Source organism: Notolabrus celidotus, chromosome 14 (genome assembly GCF_009762535.1).
Source record: "Notolabrus celidotus isolate fNotCel1 chromosome 14, fNotCel1.pri, whole genome shotgun sequence".
Taxonomy (NCBI): Eukaryota; Metazoa; Chordata; class Actinopteri; order Labriformes; family Labridae; genus Notolabrus; species Notolabrus celidotus.
This window is the reverse complement of record NC_048285.1, coordinates 21,123,045-21,138,991: the sequence shown is the minus strand read 5'-3', so window position 1 is coordinate 21,138,991 and position 15,947 is coordinate 21,123,045. Positions and strand designations below refer to the sequence as shown.

At 40.3% G+C, this 15,947-nt stretch overlaps 1 protein-coding gene across 1 annotated transcript in view; it reads right to left on the bottom strand.

Moving 5' to 3' along the window:
- Positions 1 to 15,947, bottom strand: part of schip1 (schwannomin interacting protein 1) — a 259,688-nt gene that overhangs the window by 134,269 nt on the left and 109,472 nt on the right.

Sequence of the window (15,947 nt, the reverse complement as noted above, 5' to 3'; positions counted from 1 at the left end):
CTCCTTCTGCCTCTTTCAATCTCAAGGAAGAAAAAGGCATTCAAACAAACCCCGGAGTACTATCATCCTGCTGTCTCTCAACCTTGGGAATCAATGCACCAATGAAGAAAAAGTAGACACCGGCTGAAAGTATGCGATGGCAAATCAAATAACCTAGCTGAGAAATCATTATTCATAAGCCACTAGAGCCGTCTGGCTCTTAGATTCATTCTGTTTTGTGGTTCAATAAGGCCAATAACTTACTGCATAAACTCTGTGCTAATTGTGTTACTGTGTGGGTGTTCGCTCCAGCAGACCGGCGTTTTATATATGCAGTTTTTCTAGCCCGATGATGCTCCTGTAAATGAATGAACATACACACAACTACCACACACCCTCAGAAGGTTTCAGTAGTAAAGGTTGAGTATAAATAGAAACTGTTAAATGCTTGTTTCAGCTCTCAGTTACCTTACTACAGTCTGAAAGAGTGCAAGACCACTGCTATACATCCTGCAATGCATGTGTGTGTGAAAATGTGTGTGTGTGACTCTGTCCTGACTTCATGAAGGATTAATTGATGGCTGCTGTGCCGTCATCCAGATTTCATTTCCTTCGGGAGAGAGATGTGCATCCTAGCAACAATCTTACTGTCTCTTCACACACACACACATACACACACACATATACACACACACACACACACACACACACACACACACACACACACACACACACACACACACACACACACACACACACACACACACACACACACATCTCTCTATCTCTCTGTCTCACACACAAAGAGACAGCGTACGCTCCCATTTTTCAGCCAGTAGAGCTCAGCACATTGAGGAAACTCCAATCAACTGCATCTCGGCTGATCGAATCCAACTGCTTTAGAATTAATTCTCAGGTTTCAGGACTATGAAAGAAAGTTTCAAATAGCCTGCTGGGAGCCTGTGATTGGGATTGCTATACTTAAACGCAGACCCACTGCTTTATGAGAACAGCCGTGAGATGTGGGGATAAGATGAGTCATCAACAAAGAGCAGAGTCATGGCTGGATTTCCCGGACACCTTGAGGGATGTTATTATGATGCAAGACCAGGAAACAATTGATGCAGTGAAATAAATATAACAAGGTTTTGTTTGTCAGTGAAGCACAAACTTTATGTTTTTAGATTTTATACAAACATATCTTCTGTATTTGTATATGTATGTAAACGGTTGATGTAACAAGATATAAGACATCAAATTGGAAGCCTAGTCTGTGGATGTCTTCTCTTATACTGTATTTTTAAGAATGTGACGGACAAAGTGCTGCGTCGCTTCTGCTATGAGGCCCGATAGCATCACCAAACCATTTGGCTCATGCTGAAAGTGGCCGCCATAAATCTACAAACTCTACTTCTCTCCAGGCGAGCTCATTTTGCTCTGGTAAAGGATGTGTCCTGAGTTCTTTAGAGCAACAGAACAGCTGGAGCTTCCTCAACTTGACAAAGCAGGTCCCAGTCTCTCAGACAGAGCATTGCTGCATGTTGCACTGATCCACTGCTGATCCAGAGAAACTGGACCAGCGGGAGACATTCAGAGTCTTAGCTGAGTGCCTCCAAAGATGTGTGTTCTGAGGGCTTAATTGGAAGAGAGAGAATGATGTCCGAGGAAGTGCAACATAATGATGCTGCCCTCTCCATATTCTCCACAACCTATTGTCTCTTACATTGCTTTGTGTTCCTCCACTGTGCTGTGTTTTGCATGATTGTCTTCACATTTTCACCTGACACCCATCTCTGACACATCTGTCCTCTGTTATAGTGTACAAACAACCTCAGTAAAAGAAATATTAGCACCTTGGAGTAGGGAAGTCAAGCCCGTTAAATCAACTTTGAATAGGCTGGTGGTCCACTTCACAAACAGCAGAATGAATGCCTTTTAGACAGACTCAAACACTAGAAGGTAAAGAAAGAAAAAGCTAACACTCAATGGGATTTATTATTTGGATCCAATACTTTGCTGCCCATTGTTGATGCATAATTGCCAGAGGCACAGAGCCAACAATTAGCATTGCCGCTGGATTTAGAATAAATTAGAGCCATATATTGTTGCCTGAAGTTATTCCAAATTAGCATATTAGTTACATCAGTCTAATGGCCGCCCTCCATGCAATAAGAAAATGCCAATGTGAAACAATTCCTCCAAATGTACATTATTTCCTCGATATTTCCCTCAGCCGCTGAGCCTAAGTAACTGATTGGATATGGGGACATGAAAAATGGAAGTTAATAAAAAAAAGTAATTACCTGTGGATTATCTATGAGGAGTAATTAAACAGCATTGGCATATGTGTGACACTGATATGCCTGTAGAATTTCATGAATTATGCTGATGTCACATCAACTTGCAGCTATTGTTCTGCTTTATGCTGTCTCTGATGTTAGTGAAATGAGCTGTGAACGGACTGAAGGTGATTCCATTGATTTTTGCTTTAAGCTAATCTAGAATGGGTGATGGTTAGCATATAGCAGTTTTCTTCCCAGGTTTTCTCATCAAAAGAACTAATTGGCCCTTGTCTCTTTCAGGTACTGTATCTTAAAGAAATGGTGCAACATTAATGCTGTGTGATCCCAAGAGTAAGATGTGTAGATAAATATCAGCCTCTCTGTTCATGAAATAGAAAGCTAGCAGTTGGAAACGTGTAAACAGTTAGGCCCAATACAAAGGTATAAATGAGCTTTCTTAGCCTCTAAACCTCACATACAAACTTTTTTGTCACAAGTACAATGGCAAGTAGGGACTTACAGTTTTTCAGTTGTTTAGCCTTGGCTATGTGTGTGCAAAGTGTGTATATGCAGTAGTTATAATGGTGTATATTGCCTATTGAATCTGAGTAGGACTTCAGCATAACACTTCAGCATGACACTTGGTATTTTTGTTGTAAGGTGCGTTGTTGAAGACATGCTTCCCATATCAACTGTTGAGTCTGCTCTCAGAGAACTAATTAGCAAAATACAGCTGAGACCAGGAGTGAGGGATATTATGTATTAACTATTGCTTAAGTTACTTACTACTACTTAAGCTAGGACAGAGTGAAATTAACAACCAGTGTTGCTAAAGTAAGTATGTGTGCAGGATATTTTGTGCCATTTTTGGCTAGTTGTTTTCCCTTTCCCTCTGTTTCCTGTCATTATGCTAGCTGTCTGCTAACTTAAGCATGCTAAATTTAAGAGATAAAGAGAGGCTACAAATCCATTAGTCACAGCAACTCTTGTCAAGAAAGTGAAATAGTATACTTCACAGAATTCACAAGTGCCGTGCCTTAACAGATTTTCTGAGCTAGCAGAAACTTAGCTAGAAGGTAGAATTAATTCTGTTCTTCAAACTGAAAACAAGTGATAATAAAGGACACCCAATTTTGAAAAATGACTATTAGAAATCGGAATGATGCTTTCAATACTGTTAAATTGTGAAACCACCAGGTGCATTCTAAGTGATGTTCACTGCTGGTAAAGTTTCCGGAGCAGCTTTGCTACTGCTGCTGTCCCAGAAGATTTAAAGCTAACATATTCTCTTTCTTATTGCCTTCATGTAATTATGCCTACAGCTTATTAAATATTGTGCTAAACAGATATCAGGTATGAGTTGAGTGATTGACACAAACCAGGAATCAAGGACACTTGAAGGGACCAATCAGGCTCAACTGGAATAGCATGCTAAGTGCTCAGGTTTCATTTTAGTGGCTAAAGCTACATGATAATTAATGTAAAAAATTGTATTATAGTAACAATAAGAAAATGCAGTTATACACTCTGTGTCCTTCGGATATCCGTGACCAAGCACGTATGGTCATGCACGCACAAACAAACAGGGAGAGTGAGTGAGTGAGTGAGAAGGACAGACAAAGCGGGACGTGTCTCCTCTTTGGTTCCCCGAGTGGGTGTCGATCAGACTAAATGAGAGATGAGAGGTTGAGTTGGTGTGATTTGGATATGATCCTAATGAATGAAACCTGGCTGACAGACGGACCAACCGCATTCAAGCGTACGGACAAGCTACAGCAGACCTGCATGCCAACACACACACACACACACACACACACACGCGCGCAAATCGACACACACACTTTCAAACAAAGGGGGGAAAAAATCCATGACTATTGGCAGCTGTCACCTTCAATCAAAGTATTTCTCTCCAGGTCTTAGGGAGTGTTCGTCAGAGAGGTGAGGCAAGGACGCATATGGATGAAAGCTTCAATAACAGCCTTCATTTCTCCTCTACAACAAAGCAGAAAAAAAGGAGGAAGAAAAGAGAGAGAAAGAGCAAATTAAAGGGCTTCTTCTTTTGCTTGATTACAGATGCACTCTCACACACACAAGAGAAAACCCTTAAGAAGGTATTTATAGGGCTCACTCAATGATTAATGGCCACATATCAGGGAGGTGTATGCAGGCAGCATGGCGTGACCGTAGCTGTCTCAGCAAGCCAGGACACACACACCTGCCCGCAAACACAGACTAACCGACATTTGCCTCTGTGGACGTGACAGTGGGAGTCAGACAGTCAGGGCTGATCTACCTGTACTTTACCTAATGGAATGGAAGGATCCCTGCTGGGCGCTGTTCAGCATGATTTCCCCCGGCACCACAGTCAGCCAGGGGGCCGCCACTGCATGATTATTCACGTCTGAACACAAATATATTACTAAGAGCATAGAAATGTTTACGTCCGCTTCGGCAAGCACGTCAGTGCCCTGGCACCATGTGTTCATAAAGCATGCTGGGTTTTCAGGTGACACTCAAACATGATTTCAGTAATGGTGTATTTTGATATTAGCTAATAGACTTGCAGCTATGTATATGATTCAAAATATATTAAATTATCCAGAGAACGTTTTATTAACAGTTCTTATAAGCTGATCAGGACATCCCTACAAAAGAGTTTCCTTAATTTCACAGATTTAAATCAGTCAAACTATGTTTGGATTTTTGGCTTTTCATCTGGACTAGCATCCCCTCAGGATGTTAATTTCTGTTTGGCCAGACTGAAATATTGACTGTTGATAAAGGCGAACAGCTTTGCTAATCTCTTATCATCCATCAGAATAGCTAGGTCAACATTGCAGCATGTCAAGTGCTTGTTGGTTTGGCTTACAAGAGATTTCTTCAAAACTAATAAAATTCCCATCAGCCTCAGCTATGTTTTGTGGTAAGTCACAGTTGTTAATTGTTGTCATACTGAAAGCATGCCAGTACTAGCTATTAGCTCAAAGCTTGCGTGTGGTCATGCTAACATGTATGCCAATACCATTGATGGTACATTATTATGGGAGATGTGCCTCCATCTTCTCTAATTGTTAGAAGGGAAGCTGAAATACCAACTCCATTGGCGCTGGCAAATTGTGTCGTGCTGGTTGAGTCAAGGCATGAGCATAAGCCGTCTTGCTGGTGGAGCCGCAGCACTAACATCACAACCCTTTTGCTAACCAGATCTTAAATATACTAATGAAACATTGAAAGATACTTAAGGTTGGTAAAGTCTAAAGCAGAGCAGATTCTTGCGTTGATTTGAAGCAGACTCCCATGGTTATGAAAAGTTTAATGACTCGTCTATTCGTGTTTGTTAAGTATTCTCTGCCAAAATCCCTTTCAGACAGCTTAAAGTGATATTGGCAGTTTTCAGTGTGCTGATCCGTGTAAATGAACATATGCTTCACATGTATTCATGTGCCTCATGTTTTCTCTGTATGTACACGTGTTTCCACAATACTTTGTGTGTGTGTGCCTTTATCTTTGAGTGTGCATGTGTGCTGACCTCTCCCAGACTCAATTATTTCTCTGCCTGTAGCAATAAGGATTAGAACTTTTCTCCGCCATAGAGAGAAACTTCAATTCATTTGTTGGAAATATGACAATAAAAATGAAATTGGTTTTCTTTGGCTGAGGAGATAGAAAAATCTAAGAAATAATTTTCCGCCCACAGATGACATTCTTTCAGTTTAGAAAAAGCTTTTTTGAGTTTTAATTTTTCAGTGGAATATCATCTTACATAAGGGGGGTGGGGAGATTAAAGTACAGATGTGCCTATAGTATGCGGTTGTAAACAACATATTGAAGGCAGGGGACCTCGCAACAAGGCAGCTGGTTAACATCAGGCACTCACAGCAATGCCCAGTGAAGGCTATGACCAGCTATGGTGTAATTCCTACAGCACAGTCCGGTGACTGTCAGCGCACTAAACACAACAGCTGTTAGGCTTTGACACCTGGACTGAACACTGCAGAGCTGAATGCCAGAGGTCACGCTGGTGGATTTACTGTTTGATGGACTTCACAGACCTACTCTAAATTCCTTATTTCTTGTCCGAATTACACAAAAGTGGTACAAGTGAAAGATGATTGGAGTCACAAATGCCACTGGAATAGGGAATGAATACCTTCGCCTCCCCTGCTGAGCAAGTAAATGGCTTTTTGGATGTCTGACTGAGTGTGTAGTAAAGCTTAGAAATGTCTGGAGCTTTTGTATACGCAAAGAAAATCACACACAAGGCAGTGCAAGGTTTTGATGTTGAAAGCTTTGCTTAAAGATGCATCGAGCATACTTTGTGTGTGTACTTGTACTTGTGTACAAAACTGCAAAAACATCACAGGGAGCAGATAAAGGCAGTGATTTTTAAAGGCTTACTGAATGATGTGTAATTGTGTGTGTGTGCAAAACAAAACAATCTATCTGCAAAACGGGGTATTTGTCTCCATGCTTCACATTTAATATGAAAGATTGGAGAAGACATTTTCTCATCCATCGATTAACTTTGCTCCATTCTTCTCCTCTCCTCTGTACATACATTCAGCCATAATTGGCTGTAATCTATCATCTGTCTCTCTTTTTCTTCTTCCCAAATAAACAAACCCTTTCCATTTACTGTCTGATTGATTTTGCCCGCTCTGTTTTTGCATTTATCTTTGTCTAAATGCATTTAAGTAAACGTGTTGTCATCATCATCAGTGTGATAGAAGAATGGAGGTCTTTGTCTTGGCGAGCAGGTTGACAGCGTTGACTTTCAGTGCATCTAAGCTGAATAAAACTTCACTTATTCACCCTGCATGCTTACTCAGAGGACCCTGCATCACATATGTAACACCCTATCAAACCAGATGTCAGTTAAGCAAGAGGCAATTTACACAATTGCACTGACGGCATCCGCATGCCAAAGCACATGGGCTGTTGGTTGTACGTTATAAGCAGTTGCCTAAAGGCCTGGCACTGCAGAGGCTAGTGAGCTTATGATTGGAGAGTTGCAAAACTGAAACCAGTTGGGAGAAGCAGAGCAGAGAGTATGAATGATAAATGATCCCCAAGTCTACAAGTGCTCTACATTTGCCCTTGAACATGGCCCTCAACCACAGCAGCTGTCAGGGGTAGAGCTAAAGTACTAGCAATAGTTAGTACTGACTTTGAAGTTGAAACATTTACATTGCTAAACCAACCATAAACTTGAAAAATATGATGAAATGTTACATATTTAACCACCATTCAATCTTGAGAAATTAGCCTTAACTTGCTGAGCAGTGAAATGTTACTGAAGCAGCTGTTAGTCTGTATCAATAATGAAGTATTTTAGAAAATAATATGCGTCTTAATACCATTACCAAAAGCAGAATACAAGCTAATAGATGGCCTCAAGATGGCTATGCCAAATTTATATAGCCTGTGATCTGTTTTCTGAGCATGAAGAAAAAGTGATTTAGCACAAATAGTATTCATTTGTCAACAACTTGTTCTCAGGCAATCTTTCACGGCCTAGGATGTATCCATCGACTGGAACAACCATGGACATAGTCTCAGTGTCGTCACTCATTGGTCTTGAAGACGCATTTTGATGACAACAATGATGGTCAATATCTTGGAAATGCTGACTTCACTTAACCTTTGATGAACCTAGAAACTGGTTAACGTGTGCAGCTGAGGTGGGCTTCAAACATAATGGCAAGCAGCTAAAATGTGCCCTCTTGTCAGTCAAATCAGCCACGCCCCTAATTATGCAAATTATGTTTCACTTTGTTGCCTAATAAAATCAAAACAGATGGGTTATAAAAAAAATAATCAATGCTTCACAGTGTGTATAAACAGAGAAATTAGCTATTCATACCAAAACTACCTGAAACTGTTTGTTAGTAACAAACTGTAAAAAAAAAATTAGCAGAGCAGTTAATGGGGTTTCCTGGACATTTGAAGCCAGCCCCATGTGAACACTTAAGAAACTGCACTGTTCTGCACTCCTAAACTGGTTGCCGCTTGATCATGATACTGCACCTATTGCTCTTTGTCTTAATTAATATCCCTCTGCTCCTACCTGTTGGGTGGGGGTGTGCAATGTGCTTAGGGCAGATTTTTCCTGCACCCAAAGAAGCTCTTAAGACTTGTATTGAAGAGGAGCATTTGCGTATGTACAACTCAGAGAGTCAAAGGGGGGCCTGCGCCTTTAGAATCTTAAACATGCAAAGAACAATATAATCTTTTTTGCAGATGATTCAATACGTATCAATAATGTAACATATTCACCATGCTCTTTTATCTAATTATATAAATATTTTTCTCTTATTTTGAAAAATCATAGCATTGGAGGTCACTCTTCTTGCTATATGATGATTAGCTTTAGCTCAGTTAGTGGTGAAATGTAAATAATAGTGATTCAATATTTCAAAAAATATAACATTCCATATTAAGTTCAGTCACCTTTGATACTTCAAATGAATCTGACTGATCATACTACTTCAGTTTAATATAATTTCCAAGAACATTTTCATAAAAGTATTGTGACTTTTACTTTTGAGGCAGGCCTTGCTGACTCAGCATTCATGCTTAATCTCCTCTCCATGAGCAAAAGGTCATCTTAGAAAACCTGAAATCATACATTTGTGTTGTGACTGTATTAAAACCATGCTATGCAGTACTACCTTTTAAATGTGGGAACCAATAAAAAGTGAAAACAAAACAGCAAGCTAGGCACTCAACTCTTGCACTCTCCCGGAGGACTCGACATCCTGCTGGTTCCTCTATGACATTAAGACCAAGTGGTGATAAAAGTCACTCTGTAACTGAGAACAGAGGAGCACCATCCAGTTAAGTGAGGTTTGTTAGACATAACGCCTCATATGGAAAAAAAAGAGACAGGGCAGAAGTGAACATTTTAACAGAATCTTGTTCAGTTTCTTCAGATATCCAATTTTTACAACATAATCCATACAGCGAGTGCGACTGATGCCCTATGAAGAGAACAAGGTGGTGACAGTGTCGTTCTGTCTATCTCTGAGTAATTATCTGCTCTTGTATTGTCGGGTCCTCGGGGGATCGTCACTTTGCCCGCTTCTTTCAGATGCGGTGCAATTACGGCTCTTTTTTTTGCAGCACTCAGCCATTCCACGAGCATTAAGGCAGGAGAGCTGAACATATATTTTCTTGGCAGTAAAAAGAGAAAGACCCCTAAAACACACACACACACGCGCACGCACGCACACGCGCACACGCGCACACACACACACACACACACACACACACACACACACACACACACACACACACACACACACACACACACACACACACACACACAGTATTACCTCTACCGGACAGTTTTTTAGATGACTTTATCGTAACTGCAAGCTGTGATATTACTCCCATGCTAGAACGCTGATGACAAAAGGAGGGAACTAAAAAAAAAGGGACTAAACTAAAGGGAAAAGTTACAAAGGACACATAAATAAAAACAGAAACAAGGCAAGTGTACTAATGGGAGATAAAGTGAGGAGAATGAATTGCTCAAAAGTTGAGCAGAACCAAAGAGAGAAAGGGAGAGGTGGAGTGCTGCAAATGAGAGAAAGAGCCAGTCTCTAAGTCTGGAAGCTTCCCCTCAGCTGCTGATCGGGCTGTTTTTCCAGACGCCGACACTAAACATCCTGTTCACTCGTCCTCACTCCCATAATCCTCTTATCCGAGTTGATTTCAGCTCTGTGAAGTCACAAGCTACGGTCCACAGTGAAACTGACGGAGCAGCGCTGGTCGCCTTTGTTTTCACGGCAGAGAATAAAGCCTAAGGAGCATGGGGAGGGGATAAAGTAGTTCGATTTGGATATGCAGTTGATGTACTATTGACTGGAGCAACCTGGAATAAAGGACTCAAGCTGAAATTAAGCTTACTGCGTTTTGTTGTGATTTGCCTATGCGTATCCCACTGCATTTAATGCATAATACCCTTCTGTCCTCCACAGAGGTCTCTGTTATATCAGCTGAGGGCTATAAGGGAGTCTTTTGTCTGGATGAACGAATATAGGGGAGAACAGGGTTGGTTATCACACTTTTTACTGTTTGATGATTGCTCATCATCAAAACATCTTTCAATGGTCATTCCTACATTAAATTGAAGCGTAAGGTGTTGGCTTGAAATGTGTATCCCTCTCATTTTCCAACTCATTTTAACAAAGAGGCAATTAATTATCAAAGACACTCTGACACACAAAATCTTTTAAAAAAGGCAAGAAGGCAGAACTAATTTTGAATGTTTAATTGCACTGACAAGTGATAGGCCTACATAACTTAATGCATTTTAACATAAAATGAGCAAGGAACATGAACAGGAAACACATCTTTAGGCCAGCCTATATAACAACATAAAGAACAAAACAAATTGGCCGAACAATAACGGCCGACTCAACTGGTTGTTACATGTGACAACCAACCCCAAAGAGAATGTGACGACCAACCCCAACTGGAATGTTTTGCTTGCATCAAGGCTAACAACCGTCTAACAACTATTTAGCTAGCTAATACAAATCTAAACTATAGCTTTCCCCTCACACTTTGTAAGGGTAACACTTGTTTTGTTATAAACCCATCGTTTAAAAGCCTAGAAGAAAAATACTTAGGAGCTGAATATTTACAATTTGACATGAAAAATACAAAAAGTCCTCTCACCTCAAGTTCAGCTGTCTTACTCCAGAGAAGACTATGTAGGTGAGCTCTGATCCTAATTCTGGAAATGTCCATACCCAAATTTGAGAGACAGTGCCAACTGGTGGCGAGATATAACGAGTGTGCCAACCAACCAGTGTGATAACCAACCCCGTTCTCCCCTACTGTGTGATTGGACGACACACAGAGGGAGGAATATCTGTGAAGTTATTAAAAAAAACAGCAAGTCATAAGGCAAGATGGAAGGCTGTACAGCAAAGTGTTGCTAAACTAAAATAAAAATACATTTCAAAAAGGGAAAGCATTTTATTGTTTTCAATTAATCTGCTCCCAACAAAAACTTCCTGCCCTTTTCTTCACCCTAATCCCTTCTTTCCACATGTTTCCCCCTAAAGAATTCCAGCAGCTCTTCGATTTGCTTCGGGAGAAAAGCAAACCAATAAAGATTTTTGCTTGGTGTGTGTATGTGTGTGTCCCACTGTGAGAGAGATGGCCGCCCAGCTGATCACCTCAACAGGAAGCTCCATGCTTGGTTAAAGCGATAACGCTAGCAAGGTTTGAGACCTATGCCTTCCAGCATGGGCCACCTACACATCCACACACACTCAAGCAAAAATGGATACGGTATGGAGGAAAAGTGATTTGTTCCAGGGTTGGGGGTGCCTGGATGTGGAACATGACAGGGATTATAGGTATTTTACTGTTTCAAAGCTATGAGTGAGGCGCTGTTTTTTAGGGATTTCTAGAAGAAACCATGCTGTCACACACTAAAAAGGAGCTGTTTCTTTTTTCTCTGCAGGGCGCCTCCTGCATGCAGAAATAAGAAACTCACCTTTTCAACACAGTAATTCCTGAGGGCATCCTTTCTGTCCAATCAGTTCCACCAAATATAAGTCACCTTGTTAGGTCATCTTCTGACCTCTAACAAAAAACTAGAACTGGACTGAAAAACTAAGATAATGCCGAAGTGCAAAAAAACTGCAGTTCCTAAAATGTCCACTTGCTCCGAAAGTGAGTTGGTCCCCATTAGGTCCCACACTAAAGCACAAAACTTTACAGCAGAAGTAAACATGTTTACAACCTGGTTCCAAAAAAGTCTATAGCTAATTACTAAACTGATGGGGTATTATTATTATCATAGCAAGTCCTAAACTAAAGCCCAATTAGTTATAGCAGTAGCTTGGATTACTTAGCCTATGCCGACTCTGAACAACTCTTCAGTCCTACCCTTTGGTCCAAATAAGGTCACTTGTGGCTCCAATGAAACAAACATAACTTTATGTTTATGTTAGCTTTAAATGGATGATTAAATCTTTTTTTTGAAGTGGGGTTCCATGAGTTTCTAGCCAAGTAAGTATATTGAGAATCTAAGTGGAGAACTGGTGTGGGAGCTAGGCTATCAACAGCTGTGAACAGGGTTAAATTTACAGAGTGACCTAGCTACCATTGAAAAAGTCTGACCCAAACACTAATATTGGTACAAATGTACACAATGTTTAAAAAAAACCTACAACCTACCTAAACACTTACTTTGTTGTCAGTATTAGCTGCCTAACTCATACATGTTCCTCCTCCAACAGATCAGTGCTGCACACAACAAAGATTATCATCAAAAGTCTAATTTTATTCAGACTAACATCACTGCCACAGTAACCATGCAGAAAAAGGAGAAGAAAGTGAACATTTGTACATCCAATTTGCCCCTACCAAAACTTAAGCCACAGGATTTAGTGGTTCCATGAATGTATATTGTTAATTACTGAATGATGACTACATGATTTATAATTTCTATGGGTGCCCCTTTTTTTTTAATGTTATAAACCATATACCACCAAATTTCAGTTTTCAATAAACAAACAAGCAAAACTTGGTTTTCGCACAATTCTCCCTTCATTTATTTTGCCAATAGTCTTACTTAACAGTGTGACTTAACTTCAAAGCAGTCATTAAATCTCATGACAGCCAAATATAGACATTATAACACCTGGGTCATATTTCTCACACTGGTATTGCAATCTCTCTTCTTCTCGCTCTTATTTAATTAGAATGTGCTCTATACTCACTCATCTTATACTGAATGATGGCCCTGCTTAGATGGGAAGGCAGATAGCACACCAGATACCATGTAATTAAGGCTGCAGATAGATAGAGAGCAGTGAATCGATGGTTGCAGTATTAAAACCGGACACTGGCTGTGATTTTCATATCTCAGCTGCGTGTGGAAGATTTGAAAATGTTCTTTTAGTGATAGATTGAGCTAAACTATGCGATATGGCAGCCAGTGGTGTCATTGAGACAATTCATTACAGATTCCATAACTCACAGTTTCTCTCCACCCTTCTAAGCTACTATGCAGATAGTCTTTGGTTGGGTGGGGAAATGTGGAGAATCATTTGTTTTCATCTCTGTCAACAGCTTGGTTTTATACGATGAATCTGTTTTTATGTTAAGACAGCAGCCCACAATTTTATGCTCTGTCTAAGAATCATTTGTGGACTTTTTCTACACATTATCCTCTGTCTGCTAACAGGGAAACATCTATGTTAATAAAGTATCCACAGGTATCTCTACCTCCCATGACACTGTCTCAATTGATGGACTGCACAAAGCCAAAGATAAGTATTGTAGCATGTCACAAAGTGTACATCATTCTCTACAAAGAAGTTCAAGATGAGCACGAACTGTTACGATAGCGGGCCTTCTGGGATCAGACATTTCATTCCTCCTCATGATATGCCCAGATGTTTTCTATTAGCAGTAGATAGAAGTGTAGAAGACAAAGCTGGAGCAGTTCAGATCGAGGACACGGTCTTATCTTGTTTGGTGTAATTAAACATTGGAGCTGATCAAAGGGACATGTGTTTGGCTGGGACCAAGGGGTGAGTGGACTGGGTTGCACAAACACATACAGACAGAACACATCACAGCCCATCACTCAAAATGGGAAGAGCTCAGTGACTTGTGGCATCAAAGTTTTAAATAAAAATATTAGGGCTTGTGTGATCACTGCAAATTAAAAACATATTCAAATGAGTGCTTGGCTGTGAAAGCAACAAATCTTTCCTACTCATTTGTGATCCCTACTTTCTGACGTGTTGAGCATACAGTATGTATTCTACTTGCTGAAATGGATCCAAACAGCCAAGCTATGCGTCCTCTCCTACAGGATAATTAGCTGTGCAGAGCTGAACACGGCTTCACAGAGATGACTGTTGTTTATGGAAAATCCCTCACAGGTTCAGTTTCAAACTGTTAGGACACCTGTTTGTGTTTTCAGTTAACAGGGAAGATTGCTTTTGTGGAATCACGTATGCTGCTTTCTAATTTAAGCGATGAGCACTACATGATGACACTTCAACAAAGGAAATGTATGTAGTTCTAGACAAACCCCTAACGGAAAAGCCTGTAAATTCCTGCATGTTAATTTACATAATAATAAGTTCTGCTTCCAATCTCACTCCATTTAATTGGCCACGGTTTTTGCCTTTTTCCTAATCACAAATGCACCTGTCTCACTCCAGTCAATGCAGAAATCTCAACTATAACACTATAGAAAAGCTTCTATCACAGCAGAGAGAGAAACAAGTGCTGAACAGAACAAAGTGTGCCTTTGTGCAGAGCAATCTTCCCTAACCAAAAAGAGAATTAGCTAATCTTAGTGCGTAACTGGCATGACACTGGCTGCATTGAGGCCAGCCATATGGAAGCACGGTCCAGTGAGTTTAACTTAATAGCACACGCAGGCATAGCAGCATTCAAACAAGATAGCGCCAGGCTGGAAGCCCTCACACAGGACTTGATGAAATATGTGACTGCTTGACCTGAAATAATAATTTTGGACATTCTCCAATATGTGAGTTTACCAGGTTCAAATAGTAACAAATAAGGTAGTGCACCGAAATAGTTCTATCATCATAAAGTTTTCAATATTAATTTTGTAAACTCCATTGTGTGGTGGATAGAGGTGTTTCTGTTGTTTTGTCCACATGGTTTATATCAGCGACTGATGCTTAATAATGGCAACATGAAATCCATTCAAAAGCATAAAAAAATGCATCATCTGAATACGCAGTAGTGGTATTTGTTACTGTCTGAATAAGCTCCATAGGCCAAATATGTATGAAATGACAAAACATTTTTAACTGCAGGAAACAATGATATATGTTATCATAACAATGTCCGCATGTGAACATGATTCTGATGGTGCTATTTTAGAAGGGCACTAAGATCTGTTTGAAAAATACACTGAGTAAAAATACTGCCATCTTTGGAGTCCTTTGGGATAAATCTTGGGAGAGACAAAAACAAGAGTATTGGGTAATCTAGTAATGTTACATAATGTTTGGAAAACATGCACCCGCACTGTACCTAAAAATGAATGCCACGAAAGGAGGAGTATTAAAGTATATACAGAGAGTAGCAATTGGATTACACTCAGTGTCCTGTTTCATGAACCAGCCTCGGTTTGCTCTTCTTTTTTTTACAAACTACAGTCAATCCAACTTTGGCACCCATCGGCTATTAGCCTTGGGCAGCAATGGCCAACTTTGTGGGGTTGTAGTGTTGCCAGCTGTTTGCGACTTGTCCAACTGGTCCAACTGCTACAACTACTACTATACGTCTCACCACTGTCATCATTTTCTCTCTCTTCATCTCCCCTATCCCTCTTTCCAACCCTAACTCGGTCGAGGCAGATGGCAGTCTAACACGAATCTGGTTCTGCAAGAGCTTTCTGCCTGTTAAAGGCAGTTTGTCCTTGCCACTGTAAATTGCTAAATGCTGCAAAGTGCTCTGCTCATGGTGGATTAAGATGAGATCAGACTGAGTCCTGTCCGAAAGATGGGACTGGATCTTATCCTGACTTGATGTTGGGTCTTTCTTAATAATTTAACATATAGTACGGTCTAGACCTGCTTTGTTTATAAAGCATCCTGAGACAACATTTGTTGTAATTTGGTGCTATATGAATAAAGATTGATTGATAAATTGGTTGATTGATTAAAC